The 16,859-nt window shown below is 48.3% G+C and overlaps 1 protein-coding gene across 3 annotated transcripts in view; it reads left to right on the forward strand.

Moving 5' to 3' along the window:
* Positions 1 to 777: 777 nt before the first annotated feature.
* LOC119396120 (ankyrin repeat domain-containing protein 6-like) overlaps positions 778 to 16,859 on the forward strand; it is a 186,995-nt gene continuing 170,913 nt past the window's right edge. For 2 of the 3 annotated variants that reach the window (XM_049416916.1, XM_037663212.2), the window contains exon 1: positions 778 to 1,462. The gene's annotated coding sequence lies outside the window, so the exon portion shown is untranslated. The remainder of the gene's footprint in view (positions 1,463 to 16,859) is intronic. The other variant, XM_049416915.1, reaches the window with a different exon arrangement.

The following is a 16,859-nucleotide window of genomic DNA, read 5'->3' on the forward strand; positions in this document are numbered from 1 at the left end:
CACTAAAAAGAGTATTTCCCTGATAAGAAGAAATAAAAGTAAGGTGAATGTAATTCTCCTGGTTGAAATTAATACAATTACACTGACATACAGCCTGGTAGTCTATATGAAGTGAAATCACAGCGAAAAGCGTCTACAAAGCAATAGGGGACATTTCTTGTTCACTTGATTACTCCCATCCACTATCGTGGTGTGTGAGTGCATTGGACAATAATCACTGGCTTCTCGAACATACCGCATTGTTCGCAAAAGAGCCCGTCAGGTGTCAAACTCGTGGGCCCAGTCACAGAATGACGGAGATACCGTCGCACATGGAATGACTTTACAAACAAGACTCTTCCAAGCCCCGTATGAGCGGGTCGGCCGCTGATTCAGGACTGGGCGTGCATGCGAAGAACCAAGAGTGCTCGTACGTCCCGACGAAATGAAAAGGATTTCTCGCGCCGACGTTTCGGCTCGGAGAACGAAAAAGAAGAAAAGCAGAGCAGACGACGGAAAACGAGCACACGCTGCTGGAGCAGAAACAAGAACGGCAGCCGCACGGAGCAGCGGCCGCGGCGTCTACGGCAACAGCAGCAGCTAGTTGCTCGAGAAAGACCATCCATTGTGCAGCAGCGCCCGAGCCGAGCTTCCAGCAAGAAACAAAGGCTCCAACTGGTTCTGGCGGCGGCGGCGGCGCGCGGTTGGGGCGAGAAGGAAGAGACACGTCTTCGCCGGCAGCCGTCGGAGCATGGTTCCACTCCGCCGGACGGACGGCTTCTTCTTCTTCTTCATCGAGGGAGGAGAGAGGAAAACAGAAAAACAACCAGGCGAAAGGAGGAGCGAGGAAGGCAAGCCGCCCTTGCCGTCGATGGTTCGGGGGGTACCTGCGTACCGAAGACACGTTGCCAGTCGCGAGCCGGTCGACGTGCTTCGCTCGTCCGCGGCACGCATCGCCGTCAAGGCAGGCCATGCCTGCTACAAGCGTGCCTCTGGCGCGGCGTGCTCGTCACACGTCCTCCCTGTTCTAGCAACACTAGCCGTTCCTGACTCCAGGATACATCAGCGTGTTCTTGCGGATACCCACGTCCAGGAGTGCTCAGTGTCCAGTGCTGCGGTGCGCGGAATCGGGAGCTGATCCAAGTGCGCGTGGTTCCAAAACCTCGCGAGCTAGTGCGCGCGCGATCTTCGGGATCTGGCGGTGGTGCTTTGTGATCGTAAGGTTCGTGAGTGTCGACTCCTTCGTCTTGGCGGTGCCGCGTGGATTTTTCAAGGTCCCACTTTTGCGGCTTGGAAAGGAATCCTAGCGTTGTTTGTGTGTGTGGCCTCGTTACCTTCGATTCGGTGGCACTGGGCGCGCGCAGTGAATAGAGCCGACGACTGTGCCTTCTTTTGTGCGACGACTCCGTGATTCTATTCTCTCCTCAACGGCGCGTTACGGCGCCCCGGATTCTCTCTTTTGTGGATGTAGCCATGTGAACAGGTAAGCTCTGACGCCTCGTTGTCTCTAGATCCTGTGAAATATTTTGAATTCCAAGTTTATCAGTGTCAGAAAAGTAAGGTGTAAGGAACCATGTGTGATGAACTATGGTGAAACAGGAGGGGGCCTTCGGTACCCCACCACATTTTGTAGGGAACAGTGACAAAATGTTACTGTATTGCGAAGAGTCCTCTTGGAGAACCTCAAGTACCGATGACACCCCTATGACAAGGAAAACGTGGAATACACTTTGGTTCACTGTATTATCTTAAGCGTTAAATGGGAGAATACATTGCAGTAGAGTTGCGATGTGGGTCAGTTGGTTCGTATTCTTGAGGATTTGAACCAGTCAAAAAGACGAAGTACAGAAGACAGAAGTTGCACACACAACGACTGGACCATTCGTGTGTGCCACTTCTCTCTGTTTCTTCGCCTTTTGGCTGTTTCAAATCCTCAGCAAGAATAAAAAAAACAAAAAAAAAAACGGGCATGTTCTTCAATAAGAAAACGACTTCGAAGGTATCAGCAGGCCTCGTTTTAACTCTTGACAATGCATCAGTTTTTGGCAGAGTAGTAATTAAGTATTCCCTTGCGCAGTCCTATGAAACTCGAATGCAGTTTCATGCGTAAGTTGTGTCCGCGTGGCCACTAGCCATGTTTACATTTCTCCTGGTCACAATTATTCTGCCCTCTCATGTGCACCTATTCGCATCCGTATGTCTTCAAACCTGCTCATTTCAATCTCATCGGCCGCGTTATGTCTACAACCGAGTTCACACATTTGTCGTGTAGTTATTAGAAATGACTCTATAATGACTCAACCTGCGCTACGAACCCTGCTTTTCTCAGGTCTTGGTACTTGTGTTAATTTAGTACATATCTTCTTTTTTATCACGCCGGCTAGAACACAAACTACAGCCACGGCCGCTGGATAAAAAGCGGCCGTGCTACAGCGAACTATTTCAAGACTTTCTACACAAAGCATATTTGTATGTGTATCTATGATACCACGTTGTACTATGCCTAAGCGCAGGCCTTCGAAACTAAACCATACATGCAGTGAGAAAACCAACACGTCGCGTTTTAGACTGCCTGTGCTAAATTTTGCACACTTTCTAAGCGAATGCATTCCATCTTCGTCTTACGGTGTCTCCTTTTTCCGTGCGTTCTAATTTTTCGGTTCGTGTTCCAACCCATGCCATGTGCGTGCCTGCTTTCTAAGCGAGCCCCCACAGGGCCCATCTGTCAGGCTTTTGGTTCTGCTCTGACATGTGCGTCACCGGCGACCCGTTTCCGGTGAATGTCGATTCCGGGTCTTTCCGCTATCGCTTGTTCTGTAACGAGAAACACTGCCAAGCTTACTTCGTAAGCTAGCAAGCCTGAGCGACAGCTTGGTCACGTGCTCCTATGCTCGATACATGCCGACGTTAGTCTCTAATCAGATATCTTTAGAATCTTCAATATTAGGAACGTGGCGGCTGTGACTGACGATAGCCAAAATATATTAGGAGCAAGTCTTGTGCTTTGAAGGAACGTATTTGTTAAGGTATTATGCAAACTAACAAAACCATAGGTTGGAATTAATGTGACGCGAAGCGTTTAGTAAGCAGTGCGTAAGTGGCGCATATTTCTAACGGTGACGTGTACACTTGTGTTACTGTCATTATGTGCAACGCGCTACCTCATGCATTGTTTACATTTATTAATCATAATAAAGATCGCAACCGTTGTCTCACGCAGTTTTACCGCTCACGCGCTACACCAGTCGCAAGCTACAGGATAACTGCAAGAGAGCTAATCAGACTCCCTGACTGGTGCAATGCGTATTGCTTACGCACTACACCAGACACAAGCTACAGCAGAACTACAAACAGCCAATCAGGGGGATAGACAGTGCACGCAGCGATGCCTCGAACGCGAAGAAGATATAGTGTGCAAAGCATTTGAGACAAGCGCAAGTACTAATTGGGGCTGGCTTAACTAAATGGTTTATTTATTTATTTATGCCATACCCACAGCGCCTCATGGCATTACAGTAAAGACGGGGGGGGGGGGGGTGAAAAACGAATCAAAGCGTAGAACAGTGTGGCAGCAAGTACTAGCAGCATCAAAGCAACATACATAAATACATACAACATGTACACGAAGCTCAATAATCTAACAAAAACTGTATTTTAGTAATCAATTACAGCATACTTGTGCGATGCTTGTCGAAAGCACAATGGGGATGAGAGGTGCATAATCCAACTGAAGTACGGGCCATATGTGGACGCACTTGAGCATTCCATACCACTTGAGTCACAGTGGCATGTGACCATTTTGGAGAACTGACCTAGAATGGAGATATGTGACTGGGCCGGCGCTCCCGACGTTTCACTGATTCTACCACACCCAGAACTGTGAGACGCCGCGTTTACGCGAAATAAAGAGACCCTATGCGCTAGCCTTGCAAGCGTCTATCAAGGGGCCGCCATTGTTTAATCTCCAATGCAGGAGCTATTTATTTATTTATTTATTTATTTATTTATTTATTTATTTATTTATTTATTTATTTATTTATTTATTTATTTATTCTAATGGCTAAGGTAAAAGCTGCAGTGAGGTAGCCTAGCGTTCCCTTAGTCCGCTGCCCCTCATGTTACATGACGGCAGTGAGGCTTCAAGCACACGTACGCAACAGAGGTTATGAAGGCTCCTTGTCGTTTGGTTCCTGGGGGAATGAGGGAATGAGGGATGTACATGAATTTGCCTAAACATTGCGCTTGTGGGCTTCGGCTTCTCTTTTTGCCTTTATCTATTATGCTTTAGCCTTCCAGATCTGCGACAAATGACAGCTTTTTATAAGCACAGCAACACATGCATAAATCAAAGGTATATCATCATTTATATCAAAACATACCTGACGACTGATTTTTGAAATATCACTAGTTGTGTAACGGTTTCCTTTTCTGTAATAAAGGAAAGAGAGTTGGCGTGTAGTGCAACGGTTAAGACATTCGACCTCGGAGCGTGGGGGCCCAGGTTCAAACCCAGCCCCGCCAAGAAAAACTCTTTTGTTATATTAACGCGATAGCGTTAATGAGCTTGTTCCGCAGAAATTCCGGTGTCGGCGTCGTTTGTTGGGAGCGAAAAATCATAATCTTATCCGCGACCGAAAAATCGAGAAATATGCAAATAAAATAAATAATAAAAATCTTAGGTTCGAGTGAGAATCGAACCCAGACTGTCTGTGTGCCAAGCAGGTGTTCTACAACAAAGCCACTTTTTTTTTTTCCTTTATAACAAAGCCACTCCATTGCTTGGAACTGCACTGAAATTAACTTTAATGCTTCACAAACATACGCGTCCTGTGTACAGGTGTCATAATACGAGACGGGTTGCAAGCGTACATTGCCATCGGGCGTCACACCATTTGAACTGCATTTGAGTTGGTGGTTTAAAGCCGGCCATCAGGGGCGTAGCCAGAAATTTTTTTCGGGGGGGGGGGGGGGGGGGGTTCAACCATACTTTATGCATGTTCGTGCGTGCGTTTGTATGCGTGCGTGCCTATATACGCAAGCAAAACTGAAAAATTTCGGGGGGGGGGGGTTGAACTCCCCCAACCCCCCCTCCCCCTTGGCTACGCCCCTGCCGGCGATCTATTACAAAAGGCACACACATTACTGCGCCTATTCGCTTACGAACACGTAGTGGGTCCATCGCAACTTCGAAAAAGTATCACGCGCATAGTTGCTGCTGATTTAAAGCACGCCACCCATTACAAAGGGCATATACATTAGTGCGCGCATTCTCTTACGCACACTGTTTTCATAAAATTGCTGTTCAAGAGGGCGGAAACCTTTACCTTTACTATAGGTATGTCATGTGTCTGCGTGCTCTTAAGAGCGAAGCTTAAGAGCGTCCCCCAATTTATTTATTATCTTTTTTTTTGGGGGGGGGGGGGCGATGATCGTCTTATACGTGACAGAGGGACGGACGGATATTTTTGCTGTCGAGTCGGCATAGAATTGCTTATGCATTTAAGAAACACCTTTGCATAATAAAATAGCGCTTCCTCCACGTGTGTTTCTTTCGTAGTGTACTCGTTTAAGTTCGCGCTTCTATCACCTCATGATGCAACACCAACAAGCCCATTCTGCCGCCTTACCAAGTTACAGGTATCACCGCAGTCTTAGAATGAGAAGAAGGAACGTCTCACCAATACCAGCATCCCTGTATGTGGCTTCGACTAAACACCTGCCGACTATCTCTTATAAGGATCAAGTAACGGCAAGCTCGGCGTATACGAACGGATTCCTCCATGGACGAATTGCGTAAAGCTCGTTGGCGGAGGGAGACGTAATGATCTCGCGCTTCGCTAAATGCCTGAGACGCGGACATGCGGCACAATCACTCTGCACAAAAACAGCAAGAATGACCCTCAAGACGTGCAAGAAGATCTGGCGCCAGAAACAGACAATCTCTCTTCCGGCTGGCAAGGACAACCGTATAGGACCGTGCATTCGGCTACACGGATAGCCTTACACACGCTGATTCACATGGAACAGAGAGCTCGTTGAGATACGCGCAAGAATCCTACACTGTAAGAACCAAGACGATATCGCCGTCTGGGCAGGACACGTCGCCACTTCACGAAGACGTTAAAATATACAAACGTATTACGATACCAGCCTCCCGAGCATGGGCGCCCAGAAAACGCAAACACCATGCATCTTCGTGGTGGAGGGAGCTCTGAAGCTACACGGGAACAGCCACTAGAAATAGAGGGAGTGTCGATCGTGCTTGAAAGAGAGATAAGAAAGAAACAAAAACAGGAAGCAGGAAAGGACGAAGGCTGCCTCTGCCGGACGTTTAGCAAATGAAACAAGTCAAGTTGAAGGTCGTGCGGCTGGAGTTCGACCAGGAGAGGGACTGGTTTGCGTGGTTCGGCCCCTCGCAGTGTCTGTCGACCGATCTGTGCATCTCTGTGACTCCCTGCTGCCAACGACGAAGCAGCAGGCGTGCCCCTGCCTCTTTACAAATTACCACCCCCTCTCTTTCTCTTTCCTTTCGTTACTCTTCTTTAAGCTATCCTCTTTTCTTCGTAGCTGCAGTGAGTCACGTGGTCCGCACAGTCACAAGAGAGCCGCACCGTACCAGGACCGTATCCCTTCGTGGATGCCCGCTTCGTGAAGGCATTTCATTCGGCCTTCATCTCTCCACTCCACTCGAAAGACGCCTGGGGAGTTTAGCTACGCCCTCTGCGCTTTAAATCTAAGCGCCATTGCGGAAGCTGAGAGTCGCATTGCCTAATCAGCAGCGGCGTGCGTGAACTTGCTCCCTAGTGTACGATAGGTTCGAGATTTGTCGATCCCGTACGTCGCCAATCACGATAGCCTGAGACACTATATAGGAGATGTTCCCCGAAATCCGGTACAATTCTTATACGCGCACGTTCGGGCGGGCTTTGTGCACCCCTGTCTTGATACGCCGATGCCAGATGAAATCGTTTTTCTTTTTCTTTTTTTTTTCACCACGATACAGTATTAGAGTTTCTTCGTAGTAAGTCATTTCCTTTTTTCTCCTTTTTTGGTTATTTTCCTAAATGCCGCGACAGGAAGTTAAGTAGCTGGTGCCCGCAGTTTTGTATTTACCTTGAGCCGATACCCACGCGAGGTTAATGATCTGGAAATAGTGTGGCGAGCGTTTGTATATATGTGTACGACATGCTGATATCACTGCAAAAGGCAAAGGAGGCCCCAGAGTTGAGACATTTGTTAAACGAGCTGTTTAGCCTCCCTTATCTAGCTCGGCTGCGGCATGGACGCAGTACATAGAGCCAAGAATTCGGGGTTAAAGGTTTGACCGCTGGGGCCGCTGAAACTATTTTTTTTTGTTAACCACGCGAAGCTTCGCGCATTCTTTTATTTCTTCCTTTTCTGCCCCCCACCCCCCTCCCTTTATTAATTCCCCAGTGCACGGTAGCAAACAGGATATTTACATTCCGGTTAACCTCCCTGCCTTACGCTTAAGGTTTATTTCTCTCTCTCTCTCTCTCTCTCTCTCTCTGTTTTCGCGCAAGTGGCAGGTTGCTACTTAATAACCTGTCGACTGGCAAAGGAGCGGAACTTCCTATGCCAACATGGCGAGTGTGATGCCATAAACACTTATAGATACCAAACCAGACGCGTGAATCCTGCCTTATGGAAACGTTTGAGCACCGAAAACAGTTAACGAGTACAGCAAGTGCGACTTTAAACTACAAGCTGTAAGAACCCCTGTAACCAAGGCAGGTACATTCTTGCTTTGGTCATGTCATGCCAGCCGTCAGTTCAATCGAGTGCAAATTAATGTTAGTTAAAGTGGAAGGTACAGAGAAAACAAAGCCGGTCGTGCAAAAGTGGTTAGGTGGCATAGGCATTCCTTATGTGACAAGAAAACGTCTAGATGAGCTTGAAGATCTTGTATACATTGAGCTTGACTCGCCGGCACTTAGCAGCAGCAACAACAACGATTACCCTACATGAGACAGGTGGGTCAGGTCAATACTGTGCCGTCGTAATGAAATCTTCCACAAATCTTCCTCTCTTTTAATCACATAGATACAGAGTGATACAGCAGCTCGCTGCTTTGTCATTTTTGGTCTTGTCGTGCCGGTCTCTCACGACGTTTCCGCGCTTGGCTTTCCGATGTTTCAGCATGTAACTGGAACCGAAGCCCTTAATCTGCAGCGCGCTCGCCAGAGCGTGTCAGCGGCGGCGTTTGCTGCCTCGTCCGTATGCAGTGCAGGACGAATCATTTGCATTCTTTCCAAGCGGCTGCGGCGCTCGAAAGCTGCGTGGCGCAGCCCCTGCATGCCGCGCGGTTGTGTCCCGCGTTGATCGCATATTGTTATGTTAAACTGTTCCCGATAGTTAGGCAGCTGTCGCAGGCGTTGTGCGCCAGCGGTGGAGAGGCTTCGTGTGTGTGGCAATCAGTGAACGTATCTTCCGTGCAGGTGAGACTGTGGGGCGGAACAGGCCACGTGAATCGCTTCGCTAATAGCGAATCTCAAGGGCACGCCGACGGGCCACACAGTGGTGTTCATATTCCTGCAATCAGAGACGCCGAAAGAAGGGAAAATAATTCTTTTTCAAACATGGGCGTTGCAATGAAAAGGGGGGAGGGGAGGTAGGCACTGGCATAGCCAGGCGGGGGGGGGGGGGGGAGGAGGTTGAAACCTCCCCCTCCGGAAATGTTCAATTTGCCATGTGCATATATATATATATATATATATATATATATATATATATATATATATATATATATATATATATATATGTGTGGTCGAAATTCCCCCCCCCCTCCCCTCCCCGAAAATAATTTCTGGCTGCGCTGCTGGAGGAGGGGTGGGTGGTGGGGGCGATCCTTCCTTACGTATGTAACGTGTGTGCGTTTTTACGTTTGCGCGTGTATAGGCCTATACACATAAAAAATATAAGAACTCTGGGTGCGGCGGGGAGCGGGGGGGGTGTTGAACCCTCAAACGACACCCCCTGGCTACGCCTCTAGTGTGGAAAACAACTAGCGAGAAACACGAGTACGAAGCCGTTTCCATACAGTTGATAGCACTAACTTCACGCCCGGAATGTTCATGTCCGGTGCGATAAACAAAAATCGCTGACAATACCTCTAAATGAGGTTTAAGAGTCTGAAGTAGCAACAAGCTGAGATTATGAAACAAAAGCGGTTGTAAAAATGTGACGTTGAACTGACTTAGCGTCGATTGACGATGTAATTTTGTACTTTTCGGCGCAGACTTTTGTCGAAGCGGAGCGATTGCTGCTTCATGCGGCTGTAGGTGAGTGCAGTAGCTACCAAAAAAAAAAAAAAAAAGAACGAAAGAACAGTAATGTGGAATCCGAGAAACCCGTGAACAGCTCACTGCGTTTTCCTTCTTTGTATCATTATAAAACCGCATCAACAATGAAAGCATCTGCTAAAGGCATCATGCTCTGCTGCGAATTATGGAAGTGTAAAAAAAAACAAAAAAACAAGCAGCTTTCCACGATTGTTCTTCTGCCGCACCTCGTTGTCCAAGTAAAAGTAAACGGAAAGCGAGAGAAAGCACTTATGTCGCGCAGGCTAATTTGTTCCTAATGCGTTTACCTAGAATCGAAGCTTTGTGTGCGAAAATAAAAAGAACGCGGACCACAAAAGGAATTGTGTTGTTCTTCTAATAATTAACTTTGCCTGAATGTTTGAGGACGTATCTTGCATCCTCCTGCTTACTGGAATAGATAATCTCTATATATAGCGAACCGAAAGTTCGATTTCGCACAGAGAGATGACAGACACTCAGTGTGTGCCGTTTGTATACTTTTCGGGCAAAACGCGCGGATTTACTCACCTGCGACTGGCCGCGCATATTGCATAGGCCGCAATTGTACGCCTGCCATAAGGGATCAGAATAACAGTTAGTGAGCGCACCCTGAGCGGTCATTCTTACGCGACATGTACGACTGGACGTTCCTCTGCACGGCATAAGGTATAGCAGCGTGGACGACCGCTCACCACCTTTCACGATGCGCCGTGGCATTTCCTAAGTTCTCCCGTATCGTTCAAATCTATAGTGAACAAGGAACAGAAGAGTGAACGAAAGAGATCACGGCCATATCTTGCAGAAGCGATCACGGCCATATCTTGTGCGAACTAAAACGGATCACGCACCAGTACGTGCTACACCTACGCACCGAGGCCTTACCGTGTAGTGTGAGGTTAGTATCTTTGTATCGCTGCACGACCCACAACTTTTCCATCGTAAAGATTATGTAGAGGAGGTGAAGGAACGAGGGGGTAGAGGTCAGGCTCTCTTGTCGTGTGGCGTCGGTGTAACCGTGCTCCAGATATCAGTGCGCTCGATTTATGGGCCACACGCGTAAGCCAAGCCTCGTGGGTATCTTTAAGGATGTTCGAGGGTGAAGGGAAGATGATAAAGATTGCAAGCGCAAGTCATACTTGCGATCGCGGTGCGCTATACAAGGCTACCTGCGGTGCACGCACCGCCAGTATGGCGCCAGCAACCGTCTTTTTTCACGTCCTTGCGCACACGTGGAGAAAGAGGCATCGTCGGCGATTAGCCGAAAGCTTTCGAGCTCGATGCATGTGATTTGCAGGAATCGTGGTGACCCGTATATTTCCGCGCGTACCTGAATTGCAGGGGTGGTAAAGAAATAGATTTAATTAACGTGCACGTTAATGAAATAGAACGGATGTTGGGCACTCCGCGAGTTTTGCATGTCAGGTCTCATCGAGCTGGCTGGTTCACTTCAGAGTCCTTTCACGCTTTCTAGCGCGAAATTATCTTACGATTTGTAGTGCTGAGCATATCCTCCTCCTCCTCCTCTCAAAGGCCAAATTACTACTCGGCCGTTTCGAAATTCACCTCACCGCATACTTTAAGCTGACCTTGATGTTCTCTCTAGCTGTTCGCGCAAGGGGGGACTAAACTGTAAAGCCATTGTTGGAACACGCTTTCTTCATTTCGTTGCTTTCAGTTCGAATAGAGACAAGGAACCGAGGTCATCTCGGACTGTGATTTGCTTCATGGTTTCTCCGTAATCACTGCTGTGCTCTTTGTGATCGCGGATGTTCCAAGTATATATATATACCGCAACTCGGACCACCAGGCCTTGAATACGCACCCACACGTTCTCTTGGCGACGTTCACCCTATTCGTCTCCATGGACTGAGTATAACTGCTGGACCGCGTCGTTCAAGGACGCGGGAACGGCACGCCGTCTCGTCTCATTTCGCGAGTGAACGATCATCATGGAAATCACCCGTAAGTACCCGCAGCGTATACGTACTGTATAAACTCACGTGCATGGGAAAAAATACAAACAACGACAGTTGTGCCTACAGGAAGGAAACGGCAATTCCAAGGCAATGAGGCTTGGCTCCAAGAAACGAAATTTCAGTGCACTCCGCAGCACCTAGCGACCGCCAGTCATGCCTTTGAAAAGCTCGGTTGCATACTATTAAGCTCGTGGGCATGGAATCCAAGTACTTACTGAACGTTCTGCGTTGTCCACGGTATGCGTCCGGACAATATCTACTTCAGCTAGAAGGGCTGTTATAGACAATTAGAATAGCGCCGGCCTAAACTCGAGGTTTGCTTACTCCTATACGCATCATCAGTCACCACCCTTTGCTTCGCAATATCCTTTTTTTTTTTCGCTGTGCATATATTAGCAGACCAGAGCAACTTAGGCCAGTCGCTCAGCCTTCCTTTCGCAAACTCTCTCGCTGTCTCTCGCTATCGGTTGCATGAGCAACAGATGGACTCCTTGGAAGAACAATGAGGATGTAGGCAATAAGAAAACTAAAAACGCGTTGTTGTCCCTTACTTACGTAAAAATCACCTCCAAGAAATACAACTTCAGTGCATATGTAACAGAGGCTGAGATGGTAAGAAACGGATACTGTAAAAATAAGTAAATAAAGAGAGGGAGACAGCGATAAAGAAAAGGAAGATGGCGGGTGTCGTTTAGCTGGACAGCATATATCTGTTGTCGGGTTGTCAAAGTACTCAGGTGCGGCTAATGCGCGAGTTTAAGCGGTATGTTCGTACCATTCGGGTCTTCTCGGGTATCAATCACCTGTGCGATACCCCGCGGTAAAACAAAAAAGATTGCGTACGCCGCCTTCCCACTCAGCGCCGATGGGCATTCGTTGCGTGCGTCGCTGATATGCGCCTCACAGCGCCGCGCCGTCCAAACGTTGGTGCCGCCAACACGACGTGCTGATGGAGTTGGCGATCCGTCAGAGTCAGCGAAGGCCTACTCGGGCGCAAAGAAGCCGTGCGATACGGGCGATACCTGCGAACGTCGTCCTTGGCGGTGTCGCTTTTTGAAAGCCAACGACCTTTGCGGTCAGAGCTGTCACGCCCGGTGTTTATGGTTGCAATATGCGTTGTCAGACGTCAGCCTCCCCCAGCCCAACCCCGCGACTTCACGATTTGATTCGGCGCGTACCGTGGACACTGTCAAAACTCCAGGTGCATTACATGCACGGCAATTACATCTAGCTGGATGTTGATGAATAAAAAGCGCACAATAAAACACGCCAACTATATATGAAAAGGAAGAGCGTAACGGCCTTTACAGTGCGCTGTTTGTCCGTCACTATGAGACTTTGCCATCTCGCCCAACTTGCAGCACCTTTCGACATCGAGTAGTTTAGCATGCATGGAACGACTAGAAGTTGACCAAGTCAGGCACGTAGGCAAGGGGGGGGGCCCGGGGGGCCCGGCCCCCCCCCCCCCCCGAAATTCGTCCGGCCTTCTATATTCCCGGGCAACTTTTGTTTTATTTTTGCCATGGAAATACTTTCTTTCGAACAATTAGGCCTTGGGCCCCCCCCCCCCCCCCCGAAAAAAAATCCTGGCTACGTGCCTGGACCAAGTTCATACGTATTCGTGGTAAAAGAAGGTGATCTGCTGTGACAACATCGTGGCGAACTTTTATGTTATGTGTGGACTTTTCGTTTGTGTGAATGTATGTGCTTTGTGAACTTTTCCGTTGACTGCACATTTGTTCGTACTGAAGTATTGGGTGTTAGTCCATGAGCCTATTTGTGCAGTCTTGTGATTTTACGCTACTTTATGACGACAGCTCTTACGTAAGAGAAGAGGAGTTGCCGGCGCCATACATTGCCACCCACATCTCCTTATAAATCCATTTAATAAAAAAAAAAAGTAGGCCTGCAACACACGGACGCAAGAGAATATATGAAGCATTTGTGTTGTTTGATATTTTCCCTCGTGTCCGTGTCTGCTGCCTACCTCTTGAACATAGATTGTTAACGGGCCGCAACGTAACGCCGACCTAAGAAGAGGGCTTGCGCTTTAGCTTCTATGCCGAAAAACACATGCTGATGACGCCGCTGACTAGTGTACCGCGTCAACGTACCACGCTACTTCTTTTCTGCATGCTCTCGATAAAAATCTTCATACGCTGATATTTCTCGGCGCACCTGTCTGAAATAGGAGCTAAAAAAGAAAGAAAGAAAGAAAGAAAGAAAGAAAGAAAGAAAGAAAGAAAGAAAGAAAGAAAGAAAGAAAGACAAGAAAGAAAGAACGAAAGAAAGAAGAAAGAAAAGAAAGAAAGAAAGAAAGAAAGATCACCGGATTGCTCAATGCTCACGATCTTTCCCCTGCAATCGGCTCTGCGACGCACAGCGAGTTCGCATGCTTTTCGGGTGCTCATCCGCGAAGGTGTCGTACACGTACACGCCTTTAGAAGTGCTCGCTCAAAAGCGGTCCTTCATGGCGCCTCGCGGAAGTGACCAGCCTCCTGTTCAGTTCACGCTTTTTTTTTTCTTTTTTGTGCACGGGCCACTGGACGGCCACACATGCTTCGAGGAGAGGCACGCACAGAAAAATGTAAACAAACGCGAAGCTACTCAAAGAGCAGTAGCGTGGAACGCGCGGCTTCGGCCTTGTTCGCTGCAGCTTTGGTCCTTTTCGATGCCATTTTGAAAAGAGTGCGCGCGCCTTCCCGCACTCCCATCCATCTAACGTTCTTGGACCAACTTTGCTCCCATCCTTTTCGCAATGGCTCTTCCAAATGACCTCTCGGAAGCTGAAGAGCAAACACGCACACTGGCACGGGCGCACCCCGACCGTACGAGTTCCACGGAAATGGTCGCGGCACCAATCAACCTTGCGAGGTCAAGGATTGTAAATGGCTGACGAAGTCACCCGCTCGTTCGGCGCATGCTCTTTTTTTTGACGTCGGGATAGTACAAACTGCTGCCGCCTTTGTAGATGACTTTGTTTGTGTGGGGTACTCCTCGACCTTCACAGGCGTTTTCGAAACGGATGCACTTGTGCCCCCGTGCTAGCGAACTTTAAATGTTGCGGTCTCAAAACACTATCAGCCTTTAAAAGAAGCGATGCTGTATATTAATGCGGCGCATGCGCATTGCCACCTACGTGCTTTCTTTTTCTTTTTGTACGCTGTCTTTATAGACGGACGATCTAGACGAGTTACTTCCGTTAGCTATTTCCAAAGCTCTTAGTTTTAGCGTATCGCAAAAGTACGACCGACTTAAGCGCTGTGAAGTTTTGTAAGTGTTAGGACGTGCTGTGCGATCGTAGACAAGGGTTGAGGCCGACCAGACAATCAACAAGTGCACCTGGAATACACTCGCATCTCCAGCTATCCGCCATCTATATACGGCACCACTAACGGTGCGGGCAACTGAACCATCTTTTAACCCGTAGGCCTATGATTCAAGAAGTTGGTGAAATAGTTAACACATAATCCCTAAAATAATACATAGTACGTCTGCTGCACCTGAAGGAATGCATGAGCTGCTTTGGCTTGTATTCGATTCCCCATTCTTCGCTAAAGTATAACGATACATCCATAGGCGTGCGCAGGGTTCCCCATCAGGGGTGGGGGGGGGGCGAAGGTTCATCGCAGCGCCCCCCCACCCAACTACAAGTCAATGTATTGGGGAGATTTTGCGCCCCCCCCCCTTCTTAGGTGCTAGAAGGGTCCAATGTACGGGGCAGACTTTAACTAATTAGGGGGGGCGGGCCGCCCCCCTGCCCCCCCCGTGCGCACGCCTATGGTTACATCCCCACCTAGCCGCACGCAATACGCGTGAAAAAACACTGAAAATGAACTCCATTTCCCAAACTATCCTCCTTTCCACATCATCTCTTTGTCTCTTTTGGTATCAGCTTCATATATATTCATATCTTCCTGCGTCCACGATTCCAACGCCATTGCGACCGATGCCAATCTTCCCGAACGAGTGTTTGCTTGGGCCACCATTCAAGGAGACCCGTTTCTCTGAGAGTGCCGTTTTGAAGGCGTGTTCGGACGAACATCTCTGCGCCATGCCTTTCAGACACGTGACCCTTCTATACACTTCTCAAGTTCTTGCTTGTCATCGTTTCGAAACTGAACGTTGTTGACTCAGACCTTGCGAGGCGTCGGTCCACCCCGAGAAGTTAATCACGAGAGAAGCACCCTCGACTCCAAGTCGCCTCGGAGTTTCGAGGAAGAACCTCTTATACGGCAGGCGCACAAACATGGCGCCCGCAGCGCCGCCATGCTGTATGAACGGTAGGTAAACAGTGCTCCTCTTTGAAATCGGTACTGCTGATTGACTGTGGATTGACGCAACTATTATTTCGCTTTCAACGCTCGACGTGCGGCGTTTCAAGTATGAATGGCGCGACGCTCCTTCGGGAATATAATAGACAGATTTAGTTGGGCGTCCGCAACAACGTACGGACGCAGCCTGCCAGCCGTTTCCTGTGGCAGGCTGCGTCCGTACGTTGCTTGCGGACGCTCAACTAAATCTGTCCAATGACTAGACGCGATTGACTTCCGCGTTGGCCGTCACTGGCGCACACTAATAATAACCTTCACTGTGCGAGACAGCTCTGCGGAGGCGTTCTATACGGCGGAGAATCTTTCATCGCCGACCTGCTTTGTTCTTTTGTCGCCGTTACGTTGCGTTTGTCACTATTTGTTTCGCTATACGCGTCATCCTGTCGTATGCGTCTCCGCGGTACACAGCTGTTTATACACTTCCCTCGAAAAACTGGTTCTTTGATTGTAACTATCTATTTCATTGGCGGGTTGCATTAGTTCGCTTGAACTTACAATGTCGAACGGAGCGAGAAACCAAGGCAGTACAAGGGTGAACACATTCTCTTTCCGTGTAAGTTATCTTAGTTCCTGTTGACCTCCACGGTAGTACAGTTGCTACGGTGCTCGCTGCTGACCCGAATGTTGTGGGTTCAATTCCATAATTCAGGCAGTAGCGCAATGATCACACGGACGGCGAAAGCGAGACGGGAGACAGCGCTGCGTTCCGTCTTGCTTTCGCCCTCCATGTAATTTTTTGCGCTACTGCCTGAATTATGTACTACCAACTAGCCCATCAGTCCGTCCTTCTGAAGTTAATTTCCAGCCGTGGTAGTAGCGTTTTGATGAAGGCGAAATGCTAGAGGCCCATGTACGTAGCTTTAGGTGCACGGTTAAAGAACCCCAGGTTGTCGAAATTCCCGGAGCCCTCCACTACGTCGTGCCTCATTATCATACCTGGCACATTAACTCCCAGATATTATTATTGTCTTTTTCATGATTATTTGATTGGCTAACAGTAAGTTATTTTGGAAATGATTTATTTTTCCGGTGGATTACCAGCAAACAATGAATTGTTAAGGAAACAAAATATCATAGATGATACCGATGAATATTGGTAGCGTGAAGACACACTACAATACAACGCCTGTGCTAAACGTTCGCTGACAGCCAATTCAATATATATTCCGCCGTGGTAGTTCATCGGCTATGGCGTTGAGCAGTTAACCTCGAGGACGCGGGAAAGGTATTCTACGCCTATAATTCCTTCA

This window comes from Rhipicephalus sanguineus, chromosome 6 (assembly GCF_013339695.2).
Source record: "Rhipicephalus sanguineus isolate Rsan-2018 chromosome 6, BIME_Rsan_1.4, whole genome shotgun sequence".
Classification (NCBI taxonomy): domain Eukaryota; kingdom Metazoa; phylum Arthropoda; class Arachnida; order Ixodida; family Ixodidae; genus Rhipicephalus; species Rhipicephalus sanguineus.